The sequence below is a fragment of the Lepidochelys olivacea genome (genome assembly GCF_965140295.1).
Source record: "Lepidochelys olivacea isolate rLepOli2 genome assembly, chromosome: 7".
Classification (NCBI taxonomy): Eukaryota; Metazoa; Chordata; order Testudines; family Cheloniidae; genus Lepidochelys; species Lepidochelys olivacea.
Window position 1 is genome coordinate 46,395,948 of NC_140417.1, and position 19,001 is coordinate 46,414,948.

At 45.4% G+C, this 19,001-nt stretch overlaps 1 protein-coding gene across 1 annotated transcript in view; it reads left to right on the forward strand.

The window, feature by feature from the left end:
• The first annotated feature begins 18,632 nt into the window (after nt 1-18,632).
• Nucleotides 18,633-19,001, forward strand: part of RAD54L2 (RAD54 like 2) — an 88,581-nt gene continuing 88,212 nt past the window's right edge. The window contains exon 1 of the mRNA XM_084634275.1: nt 18,633-18,774. The gene's annotated coding sequence lies outside the window, so the exon portion shown is untranslated. The remainder of the gene's footprint in view (nt 18,775-19,001) is intronic.

Here is a 19,001-nt window from a genome sequence, read left to right on the forward strand (position 1 = left end):
AGGAAATAGTGATCCATCCCCTGTCATCCATTCCCAACTTCCGGCAAGTAGAGGCTAGAGCAGGGGTGGGCAAACCTTTTGGCCTGAGGGCCACATCGGGGTTGTGCAACTGTATGGATGGCTGGGTAGGGAAGGCTGTGCCTCCCCAAACAGCCTGGCCCCCACCCCTTATCCGCCCCCTTCCACTTCCCACCCCCTGACTGCCCCCCTCAGAACCCCTGATCCATCCAACCCTCCCTGCTCCTTGACCCCTGACTGCCTCATCTGAGGACCCCCTGCCCCTAACTGCCCCCACCCCCTATCAATCCCCCCTGCCTTCATATCTTAGTCTTCATATCTCATATCTAAGTCTTAGTTCACCTTAGTCTTAGTCGTCTAAGGTGAACAGTCCCAGTCTCTTTAACCTCTCCTCATATGGAAGCTCTTCCATACCTTTAATCACTTTTGTTGCCCATCCCTGTACCTTTTCCAATTTTAATATATCTTTTTTTGAGATGGGATCACCAGAACTGCATGCAGTATTCAAGGTGTGGGTGTACCATGGATTTATATATTGGCATTATGATATTTTCTATCTTATTATCTATCCCTTTCCTAATGGTTCCTAACATTCTGTTAGCTTTTTTGGCTGCTGCTGCACACTGAGTGAATGTTTTCAGAGAACTATCCACGATGACTCCAAGATCTTTCTTAAGAAGTAACAACTAATTTAGATTCCATAATTTTGTATGTATAATTGGGATTGTTTTCCACTGTGCATTACTTTGAATCCATCATTAGTGAATTTCATCTGCCATTTACGAATATGTTGATCAGCACTGGTCCCAGTACAGATCCCTGGGGGACACTGCTATTTAGCTCTCTCCATTGTGAAAACTGACCATTTATTCTTACCCTTTGTTTCCTGTTTTTTAAACCAGTTACTGATCCATGAGAGGGCCATTGTTCTTATCCCATGATTGGTTACTTTGCTTTAAAGCCTTTAGCAAGGGGACCTTGTCAAAGGGTTTCTGAAAGTCCAAATACGCTATATTGACTGGATCACTTTTGTCCACATGTGTGTTGACTCCGTCAAAGAATTCTAATAGATTGGTGAGGCACAATTTCCCTTTACAAAGCCATTTTGATTCTTCCCCAACATATTGTGTTAATCTACGTGTTTGATAATTCTGTTCTGTATTATAGTTTCAACCAATCTGCCTGGTACTCAAGTTAGGCTTAGCAGGCTGTAATTGCCAGGATCACCGTTAGAGCCTTTAAAAAAAAAATTGGTGTCACATTAGCGTTCCTCCAGTCATCTGGTACAGAAGATCATTTAAATGATAGGTTATATGCCATAGTTAGTAGTTTTGCAACTTCATATCAGAGTTCCTTCAGAACTCTTGGGTGAATACCATCTGGTCCTGGTGACTTATTACTGTTTAATTTATCAATTGGTTCCAAAACCTCCTTCACTGACACGTCAATTTGGGACATTTCCTCAGATTTGTCACCTAAAAAGAAAGGCTAAGGTGTGGGAATCTCCCTCATATCCTCTGCAAGTGAGGACTGATGCAAAAAATTCATTTAGCTTCTTTCCAATGGCCTTGTCTTCCTTGAGTGCTCCTTCAGCACCTTGATCATCTAGCAGCTCCGCTGATTGTTTGGCAGGCTTCCTGCTTCTGATGTATTTTTTAAAAAAATTGCTGTTAGTTTTTGAGTCTTTGTCTAGTTGCTCTTCAAATTCTTTTTTTGACCTGCCTAATTATACTTGACTTGCCAGAGTTTATGCTCCCTTCTACTTTCCTCAGTAGGATTTAACTTCCAATTTTTAAAGGATGCCTTTTTGCCTCTAACTACTTCTTTTACTTTGTTTAGCCATCGCGGCACTCTTTTGGTCTTCTTACAATTTTTGTTTAATTTTTTGTTTAATTTTGTTTAATCTGGGGTGTGTACCTGAGAGACCCAGCGCTAGGGACAGTGACTAGTCACTCCCCAGACCTGGGGGCAGCACATAGGATTCAGCAGTTGGATCCCATCACAACCAACTGGGTCCATCCAGAGAGTGGGGCAGGGCCAGATTATAACAGATGGGTGCTCCTGAGGTAACTGGGCTGTGGTAGCTGCCTAGGGTGAGTGCATGGTGAGGTAACTAGTTGAGTCGGGGGTCTGGTGTATGTTGGAGCTGCTAGCTGGCACGAGTGGCTGGGGGAACAGAAGTTGGTTATGTAGGGAGAAGGCTAGACCTACTATTCTATTCTTCCCTCATCGTGTTACCTTGCTGGTAGCCTCTACCCTGCCTGCTCCTTAAATAGAATCGTAGAACCATAGGGTTAGAAGGGTCCAGAAGGCTCATCTATCTAAGCCCCTGCCAAGATGCAGGATTTCTTCTGTCTAAACTATCCAAGACAGATGGCTATTCGACCTCTTTTTCAAAACCTCCAGTGAAGGAGTTTCCACAACCTTCCCAGTCAGTCTGTTCCTTTGTCCTACTGTTCTTAGTTAGGAAGTTTTTCCTGAGGTTTAATCTAAATCTGCTATGCTGTAGTTTGAACCTGTTGCCTCCTGTCCTGCCTTCCATAGCAAGAAAGAACAACTTTTCTCCATCTTTTTTATGGTAGCCTTTCAAGTATTTGAAGACCACTATCATGTCCTCCGTTAATCTCCTCTTTTCCAAACTAAACATGCCCTGTTCCTTTAGTCTTTGCTTATATGGCTTGCACTCCATTGCTTTAATCACCTCTGGATCCTTTCTAGTTTCTCTGCATCCTTTCTATACATTGATGGCCAAAATTGGACACAGTACTACAACTGAGGTCTAACAAGTCCCGAATAGAGCGGTACTATCATCTCCCACGGCTTGCATGCTATGCTTCTGTTAATGCAACCTAAAATTCCATTTGCATTTTGTTTTTGTTTTGTTTTTTTTTTGCAACAGTATCGCACTGCTTATGCATGTTGAGGTTGTGATCCACCACAACTTCCAGATCCTTCTCAGCAGTGCTGCTGCCAGTTATCCCCCATTTTGTATTTGTGTATTTGGTTTTTCTCCCTTAAATGTAGCATCTTACATTTGTCTTTGTTGAATTTCATTTTGTTGTCTATTGCCCGGTTCTCAAATTTATCAAGATCTGTTTGAATTTTAACTCTGTCCTCCAAAGTGTTTGCAACCCCTCTCCAGCTTTGTGTCATCTGCAAATTTGATCAGTATGCTCTGACACTGCATCCCATATTCTTCAGTGACATTATTATGATATGAGTATGACATAATTATGTATTTTATGCAAGATAAGTCATGTAAGGTATAATTGGAAAGGTTATGATCTGCTGAATATGATTATCCTATTTGTATGCATGTAACATTTTTGTAGCTGAAGTTATGAATATTTATTATGTATCTGTATCTCACATGTAGTTGCATCTGGGTAATGCCTACTAGACAAGATGTTTTCATTCTAGACAGTGGGTGGGGATGAGCCTATTCAGTGCAATGGCCCATTAGGAGAACAATGGGCCTTAGGAGATGCTTATCTCCCACCTGGGGAGCCTTCCTGAGGACGCTACAGACAGCATCTGAGTAATGGCCGCTGTGACACTATAGAGACATGTGATCAGGTCACCTGGTGATGGAGTCCATCTTGGGATGTCAGTATTTTTCCACTGACTGGTGTGGGAACCAAGTTTTGAAAGAAAGGGTTCCTGCCATATGCAAAAGCTATATAAGGCAGGGAAGTGACATTATTGTGGTTCTTCACTGACTCCCACACCCAAGGAGACTCCTGGAAAGACCTGAGGAACAAAGACTGAACTGGGGGAAGTGCTGAACCCAGGCTAAAGGGATTTTTAGCCTGTGAATGGAACACCTGGGGATTCCAAACTGTAAGCAAGTGCAGCTTGCCCCTTAAGAATCTGCAGCCTGCTTGGATCATCACTTAGGGTGAGAATTTGCTATTCATATCTGATCTATGTATTGTATTAAGCTTAGTTTGCATTTTTTGTTTATTTGCTAGGTAATCTGCTTTAATCTGTTTGCTATCACTTAAAATCTATCTTTTGTAGTTAATAACTTGTTTTTGCTTTATCTTCTAAAATCACTGTTTGGGAGTCATAACTCGAGCAGAAAGCTGTTGTATATTTCTTCTCCACATTGAGGGAAGGGGCAAATTTCATTAATTTATGCTGTACAGTTCCCGGTGCAGCGCAAGGTGGTATAATTCTGGTTTACACTCAAGAGGGGGTGTGTGCCTGAATAGCTGGGAAATACCCAAGCTGGAGCCTTCTCATGCAGCAGCTGGTCAGAATGGCTGCATGTAATTGCAGCTGGGTGTCCCTACCTGTATGGGTGCTGGTGAAAGTGCAGGCTGGAGCCTGGAGAGAGACTGGAAGCTTGTCACAGCAGTACAGTGTGAAAAGGAGCCCAGGCTGGTCGGACGGGGGGGGGGGCTCAGTGGTACCCCAGTTCCAGGTGGCACTCTGGGGGAAACCAGTCACATGCTCTCTATTCCTACATCCAGGTCATTAATAAAGATGTTAAATAAGACCAAACCCAGAACACATCCATGTGGAACCCCACTCAAGACCTCCTTCTAATCTGACATCATTCCATTAATATTTACTCATAGTTTGTAGTTTAACCAATTATGTATCCACTTAATAGTAGTTCCGCTAAACCTGCATTTCTCCAGCTTACTTATCAGAATGCCATGTGGGACTGTGTGAAAAGCTTTGCTAAAGTCCAGGTATATTATGTCCACCGCATTCCTACTATCCACCAAACCAGTTACACTGTCCAAAGAAGGAAATCAAGCTGGTTTGGCATGATTTGTTCTTAGTAAATCCATGCTGGCTGCTAGTGACCAGTCCTTCATCCTCTAGGTATTTGTAAACTGAATGTTTTACATATTCTTCTAGTTAATCTAGTAGCTTCACAGGTATCAAGGTCAGGCTGACTGGTCTATAGTTCACCAGCTACTCCTTTCCCCCCTTTTTAAAGATGGGCACTACGTTCGCTCTTTTCCAGTCTTCTGGAAACTTTCCATCATCAATGAGTTTGCAAATATTATTGCCAATTGTGCCGAGATTTCTTCAGTTAATTCCTTCAGCACCCTGGCGTGACTAGCATCAGGCCTCGCTGACTTGAATTCATTCAAATTAGTCAGGAGATCTCTGATGTGTTCTTTACGTATCCTGATCTGCATCCCTTCCACTTAATTGTCTATGGTAACTTTGCTAGTCTTCCGATCACATTATTTTTTGTGAGAAGACTGAAGCAAAGTAGGCACTGAGCAGCTCTGTCTTCCATTACCAGCTCTCCTTCTCCATTGATTAGTGGGCCCACACCATTCGTGATCTTTCTTTTTTGTCTGACATATTTGTGGAACCCCTTCTTGTTGTCGCTAACATTTCTTGCCAGCTATAACTCATTCTTTGTCTTGGCTTTCCTGATTTTTGTCCCTACATGCTAGCACTATTCTCATGTATACTTCCTTGGTGACATGCCCGTCTTTCCATTCCCTGTATGTATCCCCTTTGGCTTTTAGATAGCTAAAAAGCTCCTTGTGCAGCCACAGTGACCTCCTGTGGCTCTTCTTATCTTTCCTCTGCATAGGAATAGCTTGATGATGAGCCTCTAGTATTATATCTTTCAGGGACTGCCACCCCCCTTCAACTCCTTTTGTTCCTAATTGGTCTTTCTCTGGGACTATTTCTTTGAGTTAGTTGAAATCTGTCTTTCTGAAGTTGTGTCCTTGTTTTGTTCTTATTCCTCCTTTCCTTAGGATCTTGAATTCTATCAGATCATGATCACTTCCTTCCAAGTTCCCGACCACCTTCGCAACTAATTCATCCCTGTTGGTCAACACCCGATCCAAAATAGATGACCCCTTAGTTGTTTCCCCAACTTTCTGAATCAGAAAGTGATCCCCTACACATGCTAAAAAACTAACAAATCACTAACAAATCCTTCTCCACTTGGCTCCAACATGGGGAGCAGTGAGGGAGATGGGCTGCCTGCTCAACAAGTCTCTATAGGCATAGCAGCCCGAGGCAGGAGGAAAAAATGCAAGTAACTGCCTGAACTTCCCTGCAGCCAAGCCAGCAGTGTCACAGAATGGCACAGCTGCAGGAAAGCATAGTGGGGGCTGCTGGCATGAGTGTCACATAAGATGTCTGACAGTCCAGCGAGGAGTGGGGGCTATACACACAGGTGCACACCAAAATCCTCCCCTCTGTTGTGCAGTATGTTGGCTTCAGTGTGGCAGCCAGCTGGTGCACTGGGGGTGTCTGCATTTCAGTGATGCTGTGTGTATACTTAATAAAGGCCTTTATATCACCTGCACTGGTGGGGCCCATCAATAATAGCGCCTACACGGAGGGCTATTATAATTCAAAGTTAAACCCGCCCCCTCCTGAATAATACTGTTATGGCAGGAATTAACAGACAGTGCCACAATGATAGTCTTACCATTTTCTTTAGGGCACGAGCAAGTTTTTAGTCTTGGAAGAAAATGCTGTGGTGATAGTAGTTTTGTGCTACAAGGTATTTTGGGGGGAGCTTTGGTAAGCCTCAAAGAATTTGCTCTCTGCCTCAACCTAACTAGTCAATTCTTGAATCAGAGATGCTTCTTGGGAACTGGGTATCTGTTACTGCTTGGGAGAGGGATGATACTATTCACCAGCTAGAAGTCCCAGACACAGAGGAGGGGGAGGGCTTTAATGCTGATGCCTTGAATACTAAAAATTGAATTAGAGAAAACGTTTATGCTATAAAAGGTTAACCTACCTCAAGAAGTTTAAAGAAATCACATGTTCACTTCCTTAGTAATAATAGAGAACAAAGAGAGTAGATTTAGATTCTACATTGAGCTCAAAGAACTTGAACAAGAACATTAAAAGTGCTTTCCCATTTGACCACCAGGAGTGAAATGTTTGAGATAGCAGGAGCTATATTCTTCAGTCATTTAGATTAATAGGCAGGTTCCCATGGACACAGACAACTCCAATATTTGCTCTTTTAATGCAACAGTAGGAAGATACTGCTTCTTGTGACTGCCTTTCAGAGTACGCCCAGCCCCAGAAGTATTTTACCAAACAAAAAACGTCTTGCAGGAGTGAAAATGTACCTTAAGAACATAATAGCCTACAGCAGCACCCTACTGAACATCAGGAATGATTATGAAGAACACTGGAAATTGCAAAAAAGAACCAACCTTATACCAACAAAAACCAAGTGTCAATTTCAAACAATTGAAATTGCTTACTTTGGAGAGGAATTGAGCACACATAGGAATAATGTCAAGTTCCAAAAGTCAAATGACAGTGAATGTGGTGGGACTCAGAGATTTGCAAAGAAAGTTGAATTATGGCAGTAAGTTCATACCTACCTTGAAAAACTTACCTGTGAAAACTCTTTTAGAAAGACAGTGTCCCAGGATGCCAGAAGATGAAAGAGAGGTCAAGGATTTGAAAAGAATACTGACTTCTGCATGAGAATTGAAGTTCTTTGGCACTGTTGAAAGAAATCCAGCTCTGCACAGATGATTCAGAAGGAGGGAGTGGAGTTGTCGTGCTACAGAGACAAGGGACTTAATGTCTACTTGTAATGAATACTGGGAGTGAGAGCTAAGAGAGTGGCAGAGAAAATGTAAGTGCAAATCACAAAAGGGATGCTAGGTCTTGCATGTGGCTGTATAGTCATAGCTTAAAAGCTGAAACAGATCATAAATCACTGACTGCAATATACAAAGAACTTAGAAATGCCACTGAGGGTACAGCATTTACTTCTGAAGGTAAAAAAAGTATGACATAGCTGCAGCATGCCAGCCAGAATGTTACCTAAGTAATTACAGATGTGCTGTCAATAAAGTATGATATGATACCATGTTATCCATTCCACAAAAATCTGCAAACGTTTCACCATTTTTGTTCATTTCACTGAGGGCTTGTTTCCTCATAATTACTTCCCTACCAATGTTGTTGCTCCCTACTTTAGCATTCATATCTTTAGGCACCCTCACTAGTATAACAGCAAGTATTAGTCTAAACTAAAACTAAGGTACAGGTCTCAAATGAACAAAGTAATGCAGTGTCACAGTCCTGGCTGAGTCCCCAACGTGGATGGTCAGTCTGTTTATAATTGGATCCAACCTTTGAATCCCATGTGTGTCTAAGCCTGAGGGGTCTAGGCAGAGTCCATCACTGCTTCCAACTGCAGGGCTCCTAAAGCATTATTATTATTTTTATTTTATGTGACCCTTTTCCTGGGATGCAGGACTCTGTAGTCCATCTGCTCTAGGCCCCAAAGCTCCCAAATCTTTCCAGCCTCTGTGCACATTCTCCCAGAGTCCCATCTAGCTGTGATCGCTCTGGTTTACAGTTTAACCCATTGGGGAGCATGTGGCAGTTAAAGCAAGGAATGCAAACTTTGCAAAGGAGCTTCTTAAACATATATATTTAATTCTTAGACAGCACAGGAGAGTTACGGATCTAGGCAAAACTATAAATGCCTAAATGCCATCCCCCTTTGGAGTTCTCACCACTGCCGAGAGTCTTTGAGTTTGGTCAGGGTCTTTGGGAAAGGCAAAAGTCCTTTCTGTCCCCACTCCTCCAGCTGTATTTTCTGTTTATGGCAATGGAATAACACCCCTTGTTCAGACAGCTTGACTCTTCCAAAAACAGTCTGATATTTTATCTGTTTCTGTTCTTCCACTGGAGATTTTCCATGTTCGCCACTGGAAGGAGGCAGGGAGGTAGACTTGTGTTGCTTTTTGTTTCCTTAACTTGAAGGTACAGGAAGAACCCAGCATGGGAGGAAAATGGCATATTGCCAAGACCACTGCTAGCTGCACCTATTCCTTTGTCTGCACCTATGGGAGGCCCCTGCCAGACAGGCAAACTGCCATTGGAGGCCAGCAAAAGCCAGGTGGGGGAACCACCAGTTGTGAGAGGTGTCTGTTGGTGGAGTCTCTCAGGAAGCTGGTAAGAGAGCTGCAAGAGGAGGTGGCTTATCTGTGTAGCATCCAGGAGCGTGAGGACTTTGACAGGATGCACACGGCGACATCTGGGATGGAGGAGGCTAGTTGACTACAGATGACTACAGCTGCTCCACAGAAGGAAGGAGAACTGGCTTCTCTGTGAGGAGGAGACTGGCTGCTGGCCACCTTGGGCAGTCGACAGTGCTCCACCCCCACTCAGGTCCCCAGTCCACTGAGGTGAAGAACTAGGATGCCATACTGGCAACAGGAGGTGAGGAGCAGACTCTAATGGCTGATGAAAAGCAGCTGTTTGTCTCCAAGGCTGGGAGGCTCACTGCCACTGCACCTGAGAGAAGGAGATGTAGAGTGCTGGTGGCTGGGGATTCCCTTCAGCAGGGGAACAGAGACATCCATCAATCAACCCGACTTGATGTCCCAGGAGGTGTGCTGCCTGCCTGGAGCCTGCATCAGAGATATTGTGGAAAGGTTGCCAAGGCTCATCCATCCCTCTGATCACTACCCCATGTTGCTCATCCAAATGGGCATTAAGATACTGTCAGGCCTGACCCTTAGCAGATCAGCAGTGATCTGGGAGTGAGGGTGAAAGGGTCTGGGGTGCAGGTTGTGTTCTCGTCCATCCTCCCAGCTGAAGCTAAGGGCCCAGGCAGGGACATGTGCATCCTAGAGATGAATGCATGGCTGCACAGATGGTGTCAATGGGAGGGCTTTGGTTTCCTTGACCATGGGATGCTGTTTCAGAAGAAGGTCTGCTGGGAAGAGATGCGGTCCACCTGACCAAATAGGGGAAGAGCATGTTTGTGCACCAACTCACCAGCCTACTGAGGAGGGCTTTAAATTATGTTCAAAAGGGGCAGGAGACAGAACTCCACAGGTACGTGTAATAAAAGGCAACTTTTTAACAGATGGTTGGATGTTGGGGTGGGGTTAGACATGGAAAATTACAATAAGGTTATAGGAGCAACAAGAGGGAAATGAGTAAGGAATCTGATCAACAGCTTAGATGTCTATATACAAATGCAAGGAGATTGGGGAATAAACATGAACTGGAAGTATTTGTACATAAGCCAAATTATGTCAACTGGCATCAGAGAGACTTGGTGGGTTAAATCTCATAACTGTAATATTGGTCTAGAGGGGTACAGCTTGTTCAGGAAGGATAGGGAGGGTAAAAAGAGAAGAGGTGTTACATTATACATCAAGAATACATACACTTGTTCTGATGTCCAGAAGGTGGTGGGAGGCAGGCCAGCTGAGAGTCTCTGGGTAAAGATAAAAGGGATAAAAAGAAGGGGCAGACACCCCAAGATACCCTCCCCCACCCCGCCTTTCCATTGCATATGCTGCACCTGAAAAGACAAAGGAAGCAGCCATTGGGCTCTGGGGGAGGGGTCCTGACCTAAAGAATATGGTCAGTAAGACTTCTGAAAGCATGTGGTGAGAAAACTTTGCTTTGAATCTAATGTAGTTTGGTAAATTAGATACCAGTAAATGCTTTATCTTTATTTTTCTTGTAACCATTTCTGACTTTCATGCCTCATTACTTGTACTCACTTAAAGTCTATCTTTTTGTAGTGAATAAACTTGTTTTATTGTCTTATCTAATCCAGTGTGTTCAAGTTGAAGTGTCTGGATAACTGCATTTGGGGTAACAAGTTGAGTGCATATTATTTCTTTAAAGGAATAACAAACTTAATATATTTGTACTGTCCAGGAGAGGGCTGGGCAGTACAGGACATACATTTCTGAGGGAAAATCTGAGACTGTGGTAACCTTTAAGGCTGGTAAGAGCCAAGGTGGGGCTGGCTGGCTGGCTGTAGCACAAACAGTCATAATTGGGAGTGATTTACGTGCTGTAGGCTGTTTGTGGGCAGTCCAGGGTGGAGGTTACAGCAGCAAGGCACCGTAAAGGGCACCCCACTTACAGGGCAAGGGTGACACAGCCACTCATTGGTCTGGATTGTGCCCTGGTATGTCATAGACACCAAACTGGGAGGGGTTCCAGCACTTGGGAGGACAGGATTAGAATTCAAAACAATCTTGACAAATTGGAGAATTGATCTGAATATAACAAGATGAAATTCAATAAAAACAAATGCAGAGTACTTCACTTAGGAAGGAAATATCAAATATACAACCATAAAATAGCAGAATAACTGACTAGGTAGTAGTACAGCTGAAATGGAGGTTATAGTGGATGATAGATTGACTGAGAGCCACCAATGTGGCTTCCCGCAGCTCCCATTGGCCGGGAACGGTGAACCACGGCCACTGGGAGCTGCGGATTGGTCAATTTAAACAGTGTCTCGCGGCCTGCCAGTGGAGTACCCTGACGGGCTGCAGGTTGCCCACCACTGGACTAGAGGCATCTACAATTTAAAATTCCAGAACTCAAACCAAGAAATAAAACCTCCAACTGTCCAAAGTAACACAATGCTACGTCATCTATGGAAAGCATTTAAATCAAGGACAAGCCCACAATTCAAGGGGATTGTAAAATGATCCTTGGTATTACAGGCAACTGATAAAATCAGGCATCAGAAGAATAAATACCTACATCTTAGCCACAATCATATGAAAGTTTCTGGAAACACTGTGGGTACAGGCTGAGTATTGTGATGTGACATCCAATATGTGAAAATAACAATGCCAATTCAATGTTCCTGCAGCTGGACAGCCACAACTTTAACCCCAGTATCATTTCAGGATGAAACAAGTTAAGAACTAGTTGACATAAAGTCTTTCAATGAGAAGCTTGATGTTATATTAGGAATCATGACAATCAACCATTGGCAAGTGAGAATTTAAAATAATGGGCTGAGTCCTGCTAAGGGTTTCATACAATGCCAGGAGTCCGAGAGCAGCCTGGAGCTGCTGGAGGCAGGAAATGGGCATGAAGGACAAGCCTGCTGTCATAAATATAAAGGGAAGGGTAACAACCTTTATGTATGCAGGAACATCAAATCCCTCCTGGTCAGAGGTACAGAATCACTTACCTGTAAGGAGTTCATCAGTTCAATTAACCTAGTTGGCACCTGACCAGAAGAACCAATGGAGAAAGAACATACTTTCAAATGGGGGTGGGAGGGGGGAAAGGTTTTGTTTGTTCTCTTTATTGTTCCATCTCGGGACAAAGAGAGACCAAGCAGGTAACCCAGCTCCTACTGAAATGATACATCTAAAATTACAGAAATTGGAAGTAATAGCAAGGAAATGCGTTAAATTATCTTTTGTTTTAGCTTGTGAATTTTCCCTGTGCTAAGAGGGAGGTTTATTCCTGTTTTTGTAAATTTGAAGTTGAGCCTAGAGGGGAATCCTCTGTGTTTTAAATCTTTTTATTACCCTGTAAAATTACCTTTCACTCTGATTTTACAGAGGTGCTTCTTTTACTTTTTTCTTTATAATAAAGTTCTTCTTTTAAGAACCTGATTGGTCTTAATCAGGTTAATCAGACCCCAGGGGTCTGGTTTGTGCTCACTTTGTTAACCTATTGGTTGGTATATTATTCTCAAGCCTCCCCAAAAAAGGAGCTTGGGGGGATATTTTGGGGAAATAGGAACTCCAAGTGGTCCTGTTCCTGAATCTTTGTCTAAATCACTTGTTGGTGGCAGCAATCCCGTCCAAGGACAAGGAAAGGATTTGTGCCTTGGGGAAGCTTTTAACCGAAGTTGGTAGAAATAAGCTGAGGGGGTCTTTTATGCAGTTCTCCACATCCGTACCCCAGAGTTCAGAGTGGGGAGGGAACCCTGACACCTGCCCTGCTGGGAGACATCCATTCAGCTGTGTGTGGGAGAGTGATGTGAAGTTGTTGCTGCACCCTGTATGGGAGCACTACCAGCTCTGAGGGCCCCCTGCTTGCTCCCCTGGGAAATTCCAGCAGAAACGGCTTCTAGATACTTCAGGTGAGTCCGTAACTTATTTCTTCCTTTAGGCTGAGCCAGCATCTTCATCTGTAGAGTGGGCACTGGGTGGAAAGAGGTTGCTTTGGATCAGTGAAGGTGGGGCGGGTTGGCTGGGTAATAGGGATCATAGAATCATAGAACCGGGGGGGACAAGATATTTGTCCTTTGACTTCTGAGGACGATTGACATTTTGCTGATAGGTTGTCTGTCTGTTGCTCTTTTGTCTTATCTAGGTTGTAAGCTCCTTGAGGCAGGGGTCATATCTCGGGAGGAGTTCAGAGTGGTGGTTGATGCAGCTCTGGGCTTAACTTCAGAAGTCAATGCTTCACTGCGGTGAAGGGGCTACTGTGTGCGGCATGAGATGAATAGGATAATGAGTTAGCTACCTTATCCACGTGACTACAGAAAGCAGAAGGGAGATCATAGTTGCTGCTGCTTCTGAGTGGAGACAATGTTCTGTCATGCAAGGTTGCGGATTGTGGAGGTCAACAGCTCCAGCAAGGCAAAGAAGTTGTTTGGCAGTTGCTACCTACTCCATCCTTTCAAGTACTGTGGCCCTTTCTAATGTTGGCTTTCCCCATTGCTATGAGCCATGAATCCCATTATCTGCACTTCTCTCATGGTCCTCTCAGGAAGGAAACCACTTAGGGCATGTCTACATGCAACAAACCAACAAACCAACCAACCAAAAAACTAAACAGCAGCGAATCTCAGAGGCCAGGTCTACAGACTTGAGCTCAAGCCATCGTGCTAAAAATGGAAGTGTAGCCGTTCCTGCTCCTGCTGGAGCTTTGGCTCTCAGATTCACGCCTCTCACTGCAGGTAGTTTTTTGCAACGTAGACATACCCTTAGAAGCCACTGCAAACTTCCCTTGCTCACAGTCTGGATTGCTAAAGCTCAGTTGCGACCACCCATGAGAGCAGGTCAGGGTGGCAGGTGCTTCCTTTTGCTGCCTCCTGTTCTGTCCTTTCAAGGGTAGGAGTGTAGGAGCAGCCACAGGAAATCAACTGAATTCCCTCTTCTAGGGGAACCCCAGAACAAAGAAACAGACAGAGAGGAAGAAGGCAGGTAGACAAAATGGTAGGTGGAGAAGCTTTGTATTGAAGGAAGCAGGATCTGTATAGACTTAAACAGAGCAAATGGAGTGATGCAGCAATGGGGTTAAACAGTAAATTATGCTGTCATCTGCAGTGCCATATAATTATGGTATACATCTGGACCCTGCCTGTAGACATTACACAGGCAAAATTTTCCCATTGCTTTCACTGCAGGAATTTAGCCTATCTTAAGGCTGCAGAATGCAGGCTGCACTCCTGAAAGAAACCAAAGACTCCAGACAACTTCAACAAGGCCCAGTGGCCCACCATGCAAGTGAGGATGTAGTTGCTCATGGCATAATAATAGTCAAGCCCGTTTCCTCAAACACTGGTGGGACAAATTCACCAGCTGTGAGTTGTGCTGTAATACCTACAGTGTTACAAGAATACTTTAGGAATAGAGTGCTGTGATTTATGCTCCCACTGAACGCAATGTGGCTGTGCCAGTGATGGGGTTATCAATTTATTGGTTGTTTTAAATGGAGAGTAAGTTGATGACTCCCAGCTGCCATCGCCATAGAGCAGTACTCTGAGCCACTCCTTTAGAGTGTCCTTATGAATTGCACTTTATGAGTGTAAGCAGTGTCAGGATGAGCTCCACCCTGACATCTGGTGGTGAGGTGTGGCAAGTTGTGGAAAAGAACTTCAGGGGCCGAGCTCATTTGCATAGGCACACCCACTCCGCCTAGAATGAGGTCATAGCTGCCCAAATGGTCACTTTGGCTGCTGTGGGATCCCCAGTGTCTCTGTTATTGGGGCAGGAAGAATAAATTGTTATTACCCTGATTATGGGAACTGTGCTTGGAACTGTACTTGGCCTTTTGTTATGATGGAGGGACTCACCATCAACTAAGTAGCACTCACTAGGCAAGGGTCATGGGTTCCAAAACTCTGTGAATTGAGAGAGGTTGGGGACAAGTATTAATACTTGGTGGGGGTCTTACATGCTAATTGCACTTCCTCCTCTCTCCACTGTGGAATATCAGAGCTAATTTTGATTTCATTAGGAGTCTAGTTACAGGCTGCTGAGCTTACTTTGGGCTAATGGTGCATCAGCACTGAGGCTCCCCTACTACAACCTGAATTCACCAACGAGCTGAACTGACTAAGAGCTGAAATCACTGAGCGTTGTGTTAAGTAGTGGGGGAGCCTGAAGATATATTGTGGAGAAGTTTGCGGGATGGCTGGAGTGCCTTGTGGACAGGCTGGTGGAGTAGTTTATAGGACGGTGGGAACTGCTGGTGGGACGCAGAGCAGTTCGTGGGATGGCGGGAGCTGCTTGTGGGCTGCGGAGCTGAGCAAAGCAGTTCGTGGGGTGGCTGGTGGAGTGGAGCGGAGCGAAGCGAAGGCCTATGGAGCTGTGGGGCGGTCAACTTCAGATCATGTAAGGTGCCTTTTACCCCTGCCCCCATCTCCACCCAGGTTGGGAGGTAAAGCTCTGCAGATAAACTTTTGAACTCTGGGGCTGCCCTGACCAGGGACAGAGACTTTTGGGTCATTGGACTTTTGGAACTTTGGGTGATTTGGGGTTGCTGGACTCAAGAACCAAAGGGAAAGGGCATGCCCCAATTTGCTTGGGGTAGGTTTTTTGCTCATAGGTTGTGTTATGAATCCTGTTGGTGTTGTTTCCCCAACATAATGCCACATTGTTTCTCTCTGTTATTAAAAGGCTTTTTGCTACATTCAGACTAGGTGCTTGCGAGAGGGGAAGTATTGCCTCTTGGAGGTGCCCAGCGGGGGTGGTATATATTTGTCCCAGGTCACTGGGTGGAGGCTCGAGCCGGTTTGCATTGTGTTATTGGAATGGATCCCCTAGATATTGAACTCGCCCCTTGTTGCTGCCAACTCTGACGGGCAGAAGGGTTACATGAGAACCTGTATCCTCTCCATTTATTTTCTCATCTGCCACCACCGAGTGCCAGCTACCTTGACATCTTGGCAAAGCAAGGATGGAAAAATCAGTGGTATTTAGGTGCATCCTGCAACATTAAGTCAGTGTAGTGCAAGAAGAGTTTTCTTGCCAATGAGGTGCGCCCTTGCCTACAGGTGACTCTCCCAGAATGCTCTCTGGATGGAGCAAGAACTGCTTTAAGGAATATTTCTACAAATAGAAAGGGAAGTTTTGCAAGTGCATTGTACAGTTTCCGTTCCCACCATATGGAACAATGTATCTCTGCATGGAACCACTGCACATCAGTGAGTAGTTGGAATATGAGAATGCCAGAGAAAATCTATTGCTACCCAAATCTTTTTGGACCTCTCCTCAACCATGTGCATGGGCTGCATGTGCTAGGGCCACAGAGTATACTTCAGGACTTAGGCTGGAGTAGCAGCTGCAGGGTAGTTCTACAGCCTTACAAAGGTGAATTTCTCCACACCTTTCCTCCTTGCAGTTCCCCAGTAGACAGCAAAGTCATTGCCTACAATTTAGGTGACTGATTAGTTCACTGCAAAGTGAAGCTAGCTGCACATGCACATGTAGTGCATCCTTCCCAAGGTGAAGGTCAGGAGCAAGCAAAAACAGGAGCTTAGAATGGAAAATGGTATGCAACCTTATAGTAGTCACTGCCAGGTCCCAGGTTTTGTTCCTTATATTTTTGCCTGTAAAGGCTGAACAACAACTAGCAAATAAGCAGTGATTCCTTCTTCTCTTAACCCCACACTTTGTTTCTGGAAGATCTTTCCCAACTATTGCTGTCATCAGACTATGATGAAGCACTCTGTAAGATATTGCTTCGGCAGCTGTGAGTAGGGAGAAAGCCTGACAGGGCAGTCACTTTCCACCTTTTCTGTATTTTTAGAGAGTAATGATGGATATAGCCTTGCAGTGTTACCTGCAGTCCGTAGGTGGCTTTACAGAAATCAGTGTATTGTCCCTATCTCTGTATGCTTCAAAAGAATGGCCCCCTGAAAAAGCCACCCCTCCACTGGGCCATACTTCATAATACAGTAATCTGCCAGTGTAGGACTGAATGTGGAACAAATGTACAAAATGTGATATTGTTTTTCCACTGTGAAGGTAATAGCTCCTCACCATCCTTTCTGTTTGGGGCTTTCCTGTCTCATTTAACTTACTGCTCCACTCTGCATCTCATTGTGCAGGGGGGAGGGGCCATAATCCATCTTTGTGTTGGGTCTATCTTATTTCTGTAAAATGGGAGATAAATCCTTGACAGGTCTGTTTCTGATTTGTGTGTGTTTAGCAGGGAAGAGGGTAAAGCCTCTTTGTAATACCGCTCATTCATTCTTTTGAAGAGCCTCGTGGGACATACTATTTCTATTATGAGGCACTCTTGTGTCTGCCCTTCTGTGGTCTGAGGACCCTTGTACTTAGGCTGCTTTTCCTCCTTCTTTGGCTCCTGCATCTCTGGAATGTATGTGACCTCTGTAAAGGAAGAAGAGGTTGAGATACATTGATATTGGAGGGGCCGCCAACTTGATTTCCAGAACAAGCAGTTCATTTTGCTATTTTTTTCCTTTTAGTGGAAGCCTAGATTAGTACTGTAAAAGATACAAACTAGACAGTCCCACTGCATAGTTTATATAATATGGCCCATAGTAAACCTAGTGGGCTTACTCGGATTTCCAGCTTGGGCCCAGTTTATTTTTTACAGGGACAGGCACATAGTAGGTGTTCATTAAATAATAGGACTACCTGGCTGTTTGCTACAATCACACTCCATAGCAACACAATAAAGTCTTATCAATGGTTCAGTGCAAATGCAATACTTACTTACTTACTAGACAACCTCAATTCTGGGATGCGACATCAATGGGGCTCTGTACTTCAGAGAACTGAGGACAGTGGACACCTAAGCCACAGTAGTTCACGGGAGCCATGTAATGCAACATTGGTAATGCTAGAAATAAGCAGTCTGACATTACCAGGTCCAGCCCCTAGATGGAATTAAAGTGTTGTATTTTACAGTTGCCTATGCTCAGTTCTGCACTTAATGGACATCGGTTATGAATAGTGGCAGCGTGTTTCCTTTCTGTCTTGCCTTTCAGTAATTGTAGGGGTTGACTTAACGCCTAATGATAGCTGAGTGGTGGGGTCAAGTGCTTCTTCAGGGCTGTGGAACCAGCACTAATGTGATGGGGTCACTTGTTTTCACAGAGCAGGGATATTCAAAATGCGACACTACCTGGGCACGTGAGGCCTGTCAAATTCTCACATGCAGCCAGTTGCTGTCTCAGAACCTGCAGCGTCAGGCCAGATCTGAGCAACAGGCACTTGTAGTCCAACGTGAACTTAAGGAGTCAGCACTTCCTAATAAACAACCAAGGGAGATCAGAGTATTTGGCCTGTGTGGGTCCAAGGTGGGGGACGGATGTTTATCTGCATAGTGGGGGATGGCATCTGGTTCCAGGCCTGATTGACACCCAGCCCTTCTGTGGCAAAGTTTGGGTGCAGCCATGAGAAGGGCTGTGGGACTGGAGCGGGGCAGGAGTCTCAGCTGGACCCCGCTGAGACACCAGGCCCAGAAACCTCCAGGGGGTTTCTGCTACCTCCCCGCGGCCCTGCTGCTAACTCTCCTGCCCCCTGGGATGTGGGAACCTTTCTCCTCCCCGCGGAACCTTTGCTGCGGAGGCGCCTGTTGCCGCCCGGGGGATCCTCTCGCTGCGCTGGCCGGGGGGACGCTTACCGAGGCGGACCCCGAGCGGAGCCCGAGCGCGGAGCCGAGGCCGGAGCGAGGAGGCGCGGGCGGGCTGAACCGAGCCGAGCCGCTCCCGGGGCCGGCACGCTACCTGCAGCGGGAGGAGTCGCCGAGCCCCGCGGCCCGGCCCGCAGCCCCGCCGGGGAGGTGAGCGCCGGGCCGCCGCTGAAGGCACGGGGCGGGGGACGTGCCACAATGGAGGCGCTGGGGGAGCAGGGCCCTGGGGGAGAGGCTCCCGGAGAGGCCCAGGCCGCGCCCACCCCGGGGAGGTGGGGGCCAAGCCTTACGCGCGCCATCAGTAGTGGAGCAGGCTGGGGGCTGACAAATACCTGGAGACACTGGAGCCTGTTGTGTGTCGCTGTCCAAGGGGGGGA